General features: G+C 46.3%; 1 protein-coding gene across 1 annotated transcript in view; it reads left to right on the top strand.

Annotated features, from left to right (window-relative positions):
• Nucleotides 1-7,742, top strand: part of SIPA1L3 (signal induced proliferation associated 1 like 3) — a 101,794-nt gene that overhangs the window by 4,539 nt on the left and 89,513 nt on the right. The gene's annotated exons all lie outside the window — the stretch shown is intronic.

Genomic DNA, 7,742 nt, shown 5'->3' on the forward strand with positions numbered 1-7,742 from the left:
AAAACACGCCGCACAGCACCGGATCCGGCGTCCATAGGCTTCCATTATAAAACACGCCGCACAGCACCGGATCCGGCGTCCATAGGCTTCCATTATAAAACACGCCGCACAGCACCGGATCCGGCGTCCATAGGCTTCCATTATAAAACACGCCGCACAGCACCGGATCCGGCGTCCATAGGCTTCCATTATAAAACACGCCACACAGCACCGCATCCGGCATCCATAGACTTTCATTATATAAAACGCCGCACGCCACTTGATCCGGTGTCCATAGACTTCCATTATAAAACACACCATACGGTACCGGATCCGGCGTCCATAGACTTCCATTATAAAACATGCCGTACGGCACCGGATCCGGCGTCCATAGACTTCCATTATAAAACACGCCGCACGGCACAGAATCCAGCGTCCATAGACTTCCATTAGAAAACACGACACCGGATCCGGCGTCCATAGACTTCCATTATAAAACACGCCGCACGGCACCGGATCCGGCATCCATAGACTTCCATTATAAAACATGCCATACAGCACTGGATCCGGCATCCATAGACTTCCATTATAAAACACGCCGCACGGCACCGGATCCGGCATCCATAGACTTCCATTATAAAACACGCCGTACGGCACAATACGGTTTTTCGCCGGAGACAAAAACGTTCCGGTCGCCGGACAAGCAAATTTTGACGGATCTGGCGAACGCAAGGCCATTTGGCGCTAATAGAAGTCTATGGGGGGAAAAAACTGATCCGGCAGCAGCAGACGCCGGATCCGTTTTTTCACGTTTTTGCCGGATCGTGCCTGGTGGCAAAAAACTGATGTGTGAAAGCAGCCTTAGAGGGGCCGTCCAGCGCCGCACACTGCTGCATTGGGATGACTTTGCTTTTGCACTGGTCTGATTGAACATGTGCACTCAGCAGGTATCGGGTATACGTCCTATAATAAGGCCGGTGCACTACACGTGCCATCTGTGCACACATCCCTGCAGATATAATTTGGTGCAATGTTGGCACCGCTCAGCCCCTGATGCAGAAGTGACTGGCACCAGACCCCTCCGGCCGCTCCTCCTTTGCTCCCTGGAATCTGTACAAAGCTGCAGTGGTGACCTCTAGTCTACAACATGCAGTGTCTTGTGTCTGCCTCAGTGTTTGGCTGCAGCGGTCACGTGTTGTTAAACAGGATGTCACCTTTGTAGCCGGGCAAACGCAGATCTCCCAGGAGCACCAGTTTAGTGAATCCGAACAGTCCCTTTAAGTGGCTGTAAATGTAAGGAAGCGATACAGAACGTATATTAAAGGGCATCTGTCACCAGGTTTTTGCTCCCCCATCTGAGAGCAGCATAATGTAGACACAGAGACCCTTATTCCAGCGATGTGTCACTTACTGAGCTGTTTGCTGTCATTTTGATAAAATCACTGTCTTCTCTGCTGTAGATCTAGCAGTTATACAGAGCTCATTAATAGGCTGGACTACCTGCAGCACGCCAAGTAGTCCTGTAATGATAATCTACAGCTGATTAACCCTAGAACGCGCAACCATAGAAATCTACAATAGAAAACAAGTAACCTAGCAGGCCTGCGAGGCCCCAGGTATGCGTTCTAGGGTTAAACTGTGATTCTATCAAAACTACACTAAGCAGCTCAGTAAGTGACACATTGCTGGAATCAGGATCTCTGCCCCTACATTATTCTGCACTCAGATTAGGGGGCAAAAATTCTCTGTAAAAGAGCAGAGGAGCGTTTTTGTTCTTGAAAAGGCTTAATTCTCACACATGCAATTCTTTAACCTGATTTTCCAAAAATGTAAAGCCAAAACCTTTCCGCCACACTTTTAGAAAGTCACAATTTTGGAGAAAACACTAAAGGTGGTTATTTACTCACTTCGTGATGAAGACCGGTTTGGCGGTGTTCACACATGCTGTAAGTGCCTTAGGCAAATCCAAAGTGGATTATTCATGGAGTTTACAGCGGAGACCTGAGGTTGACATTTGGATTTAAAGGGGCAGTCCGGTGATAAAATGTTTTGCATTGACAATAACTTATTGATTGATGGGATCCACAATGATGGACAAAATGAGGAATTTTTATCCCCGAGGGTGCACTTCTATGCGGGTGCCTAACAATTGCTCCACTACTTCCCTATGGGGCTGGTGGGAAAAAAAACAAGCATAGCGCCCTCCATAGAGAATGAATGGAGTGGCGGTCATTAATGTGCACTGCTAATTATTATTATTATTATTATTATTATTATTATTATTATTATTATTATTATTATTATTATTATTAATAATATTATTAATAATAATATGATTATATTATTATTAATAATAATAATAATATCATTTATATAGCGCTATTAATTCCACAGCGCTTTACATACATCAGGAACACTGTCCCCATTGGGGCTCACAATCTAAATTCCCTATCTGTATGTTTTTCGAGTGTGGGAGGAAACCCACGCAAACACAGGGAGAACATACAAACCCGTTGCAGATGGTGTCCTTGGTGGGATTTGAACCCAGGACCCCAGCGCTGCAAGACTACACTGCTAACCACTGAGCCACCATACAGTGCTAACCACTGAGCCACCGTGCCGCCCATTTAATTCTAATGGGAGTAATTCTGCCAGTCCCAGCGACTGGACCCTACCAATCAGCACCTGTGGATAGATGACAAGGTCTTTTTACCAGACAACCCCTTTAAGTTGCCTATGTGCCAGTGGACCCTACACTGACCACCCATATCATACTTTTAAGGAAGCTTATCTATATGGGGATCTGCCGGGTATCCTCAGGGCTCAGCTCCTGCCCTCCCTCCATACACAGGCACCTGACATAGGACGCACCGATATGTCAAATGCCGTAAAGGGGTTAAAAGTCGCATGTAAAACTGTGAAATCCTCATGATTGACAGGATGTAGATTTCAACTCCCCAGCGCTGGAGGGATTCTCTACAGCACATGCATGATTGGCTTCAGCGGTGACGTCATCGCTGCAGACAACACTCTGATACCCGAGCAGCAGCGCAGAATTTAGAGAGGGAAGGAACCTGCTCTATTTGTTGTGTTAGTGTTTGGGGTCTTCTTCTTTCCTGCTTCTGGCTCATGAGCCGCTTGGAATGAACAGTTTGGACCTGATGGGACGTGTCTGTTGTCATCCCTTGGCCTGGCATCGCTTATACTGTATAAAGGACACTTATCTGCTTTCCTAGTCGCCGTTTGCCATTGTGTTGGAGCACTCGGGGTGCAGGCAATATTCTAAAATCCAAAAAAACCTAAAACCACTGTACTGGTTTATTAAATCCTCCGGCAGTGCTTGCTGATCTTAATTTATTTGCTGCAGTGAAATACTTGATAGCCACGCGCCCATTGCATCCAATTACTAGCCTCAGTGGTCATGTTTCCTACATTCGTATGACCTCTGCAGCCAATCACAGGCCTAAGTGGTCATATGTGCTACATCCAAATTAACACTGCAGCCAATTACTGCTTTAAGTGGTCACGTGCTGCACATTCATGTGATTACTGCAGCCAATCATGTGCTCTGCATTCATATATGACCACTGCAGCCAATCACTGGCTTCCGTGCTCATGAGCCGTGCATCTATGCGACCTCCTGGCTTCAGTAGTCATGTGCCGTACATCCTAAAGACCACTGCAGCCAATTACTAGCAGCCAAGTGCACGTGAACACTGCAACCAATTGCTAGCTTCAGTGTTCATGGCTGTACATTCATTGTGACTACTGCAGGCAATCACTGGCCTAAGTGGTCATGTGCTCTACATCTACAGTAACACTGCAGACAATCGCTGGACTCAGTAGTCGTGTTCTATATCCACATTAACACTACAGCCAATTACCAGCTTCAGTTTTCATGAACTGGGCATTCATGTGACCACTGCAGCCAATCACTGGCCTAAGTGGTCATGTGCTCTACATCCACAGTAACACTGCAACCAATCACTGGACTCTGCATTTGTGCCCTACATCCACACTAACGCTGCAGCCAATCACTAGATTGTTTTCATAAACTGTAGATCCATGTGACCACTGCAGCCAATCACTGGCCTCAGTGGTCATTGGCTGCAGTGTTACTGTAGATGTACAGCATATGACCAGTGAGGCCAGTGATTGGCTGCAGTGGTCAAATGGATGTACAGCTTATGAACACTGAGTCTATTAATTGGCTGTAGCGTTAGTGTGGATGTAGGGCACGACTACTAAGTCCAGTGATTGGCTGCAGTGTTACTGTAGATGTACAGCATATCACTGGACTCAGTAGTCATGCCCTACATCCACACTAACGCTGCAGCCAATTACTAGACTCAGGGTTTATAAGCTGTACATCCATGTGACCACTGCAGCCAATCACTGGACTCAGTAGTTGTGCCTTACATCCACACTAACACTGCAGCCAATTACTAGATTCAGTGTTTATAAGCTGTACACCCATGTGACCACTGCAGCCAATCACTGGCCTAAGTGGTCATGTGCTCTACATACACACAGTAACACTGCAGTCAATCACTAAACTCAGTCGTCATGCCCTATTTCCACAGTAACACTGCAGCCAATCACTGCATTCAATGTTCATGAGCTGTACATCTGTGTGACCACTGCAGCCAATCACTGGCCAAAGTGGTCATGTGTTGTATGTACTAGCATCACCACGTAAGCCAGAGGTTTGCTGCACTTGTCTTTTGGGCATGCAATCTTTTAGAAAGGTGGCAAAACAGGAGCCCAGTATACTGTGTGACCGTCACAGTCTATGATCCTGCTGAATGTAAATTTTTAACCCCTTTTTTGCCGTTTTCCATTTTGTTGTTCTTTATTCCCATCAGCATCGCGTCCCGTCTAGTGATCGGCGATTATAATGTCATCTGACCTTTGTAATCGCTGCTTTTTCTCATTGAGAATTAGTCGCCCGTTCCCCGGGTTTTTAATCATTAATTACAGTTTCCACTGGAGGAGGCTGAGCTCTCATAGAAGAAAATCCGAATAAATACGGGGGATGGAGAACACTCACATTTTCCAGTTCCACTTGTTAAAGCTCTTTAGTGTTTTGTGTGTTTTTCCTTTTTTTTTTTTCGCGCTGACGAGCCAATTTCTGTAATATGCAAAGGAAAATAATCTGTTTTATTTCTTTTGGTGAAATCTGTAGAAATAAGGTGGCGTTCTGTGGATTCCGCCCGGCGGGCCGGCTTTGGATGGATTCGGTAATCCACAGTTTAGATTAAAGGATTTTTTATTTTTTTTTTTTTAGTGAGATTGGGTAGCTGTTTAGAGGAGCGAGTGTAAAACCATTAACGGAGGAGATTTTATATTCTGCCGCTGGAGGACAAGACGCTGCCCCCCCCCATATATTACCATAGGGGCTTATTGCTGATCGTAATGCCTAAACCTCCACTTATGTCTCTTGGGTCAACTTCCAGATAGTCATTTCTTCACCGGACCTCATCATCACTGATGATTATTTCAGCTTTGTCCAAAAATCACAAGAACTGCCCATTATAGGTGCCCCAGGACCCCTGTACACGGCCAATATACGGCCCCCGTGCAATTACATATATTTGCCAAACACTGGTCATATACTTACTGGGCTGCTTGCTGACGTTTTAATAAAATCCCTGTTTTTTTTTTGCTCCAGAACTACCAGTTCCCTGACAGCTGAGGTCTATATAACTCCGCCCCCAACACTGATTGGCTGCTTTCTACCTGTGTACACAAAAAGTAGCCATTCGGGGGCGGGGTTCCAAATATGGAAGACTACAGTGCTCGAGACTATTACTACTCTTTTTCTACTCTGCACCCCACCACTGATTGGCAGCTGTTGGCCTGTGTACACAAAAAGCAGCCAATCAGTGGTGGGGTGCAGAGTAGAAAAAGAGGAATAGTTGTCTCGAGCACTGTAGTCCTCCAAATTTGTAAGCCTGCCCCCACCACTGATTGACTGCTTGGGAGTAGGGTTAAAAATCCCTGTTTTTTTCTGCTCCAGAACTAACCGTTCCCTAACAGCTAAGGTCTATATAACTCCACCCCCACCACTGATTGGCTGCTTTCTGCCTGTGTACACAAAAAGCAGCCAATCAGTGGTGGGGGTAGGGTTACAAATATGTAGGACTACAGTGCTCAAGACAACTAGTCCTCTTATTCTACTCCACACCACCACTGATTGGCTGCTTTTTGCCTGTGTACACAAAAAGCAGCCAATCAGTGGTGGGGGTGGGGTTACAGATATGGAGGACTACATTGTTCGAGACAACTAGTCCTCTAGTGAAAAAAGATGGCTGAGCCAGGTGTTAGTGGTGAGCGGGAGTGGACATGTTGGATTTCAGCATGCCCCATCCATTACATTTTCTTTCCTCGGGTGGAGGTATCGGTAAGCTGTGTTTTTGTGGTGAAGTTAGGATGAATAGACCCATAGAAGTGTTTTTCATTTGGAAAGTATGAAACTCACAAGACCCTGATCCAGTGGCCACATTGGTAGTACTGGGCCCTGCAAATATTCTACCTCTTATTATAGAGTAGAGCCGGTGTGACGCATGCATGATATCGCATTTAGTCTACTAGTCAGAGTGGCCAGTAATAGGTGGTTTGCAGGGCCAAGGACTACAGATGTGGCCACTGGAAGGGTCCTGCCAATCGTTTTGCACAATTCTGATTTTCTCCAGCTTGCGGCTTAGCTAAGCCCTGCTGGTTCAGGGTCTGCTGGAGAGAATTCCTTTAAAAATGGACCCTAAGGCTATGTGCGCACTAGGCGTTTTTTTCACGCTGCGTTTTTATGTGCGTTTTTGTCTAAAAAACGCACCCGCGGCTAAAAAAACGCGGCAAAAACGCATGCGTTTTTGCCGCGATTTGGTGCGTTTTTTGCTGCGTTTTTGCTCACTGCGTTTTTAATCAGTGCACAATGCCATTAAAGATTGTTGATGAAAAAAAAAAAAAAAAGGTCTGATGTCATTTCCTTCTTCAAAATGTTCATTGTATGCAGGAGAGCAGACAGCTGCAGAACTAGTGTATGCAGGAGAGCAGACAGCAGCTGCAGAACTACAAGTCTCAGCATCCTCCATTCACTAGTGTATGCAGGAGAGCAGACAGCAGCTGCAGAACTACAAGTCTCAGCATCCTCCATTCACTAGTGTATGCAGGAGAGCAGACAGCAGCTGCAGAACTACAAGTCTCAGCATCCTCCATTCACTAGTGTATGCAGGAGAGCAGACAGCAGCTGCAGAACTACAAGTCTCAGCATCCTCCATTCACTAGTGTATGCAGGAGAGCAGACAGCAGCTGCAGAACTACAAGTCTCAGCATCCTCCATTCACTAGTGTATGCAGGAGAGCAGACAGCAGCTGCAGAACTACAAGTCTCAGCATCCTCCATTCACTAGTGTATGCAGGAGAGCAGACAGCAGCTGCAGAACTACAAGTCTCAGCATCCTCCATTCACTAGTGTATGCAGGAGAGCAGACAGCAGCTGCAGAACTACAAGTCTCAGCATCCTCCATTCACTAGTGTATGCAGGAGAGCAGACAGCAGCTGCAGAACTACAAGTCTCAGCATCCTCCATTCACTAGTGTATGCAGGAGAGCAGACAGCAGCTGCAGAACTACAAGTCTCAGCATCCTCCATTCACTAGTGTATGCAGGAGAGCAGACAGCAGCTGCAGAACTACAAGTCTCAGCATCCTCCATTCACTAGTGTATGGAGGAGAGCAGACAGCAGCTGCAGAACTACAAGTCTCAG

This window comes from Anomaloglossus baeobatrachus, chromosome 9 (genome assembly GCF_048569485.1).
Source record: "Anomaloglossus baeobatrachus isolate aAnoBae1 chromosome 9, aAnoBae1.hap1, whole genome shotgun sequence".
Taxonomy (NCBI): domain Eukaryota; kingdom Metazoa; phylum Chordata; class Amphibia; order Anura; family Aromobatidae; genus Anomaloglossus; species Anomaloglossus baeobatrachus.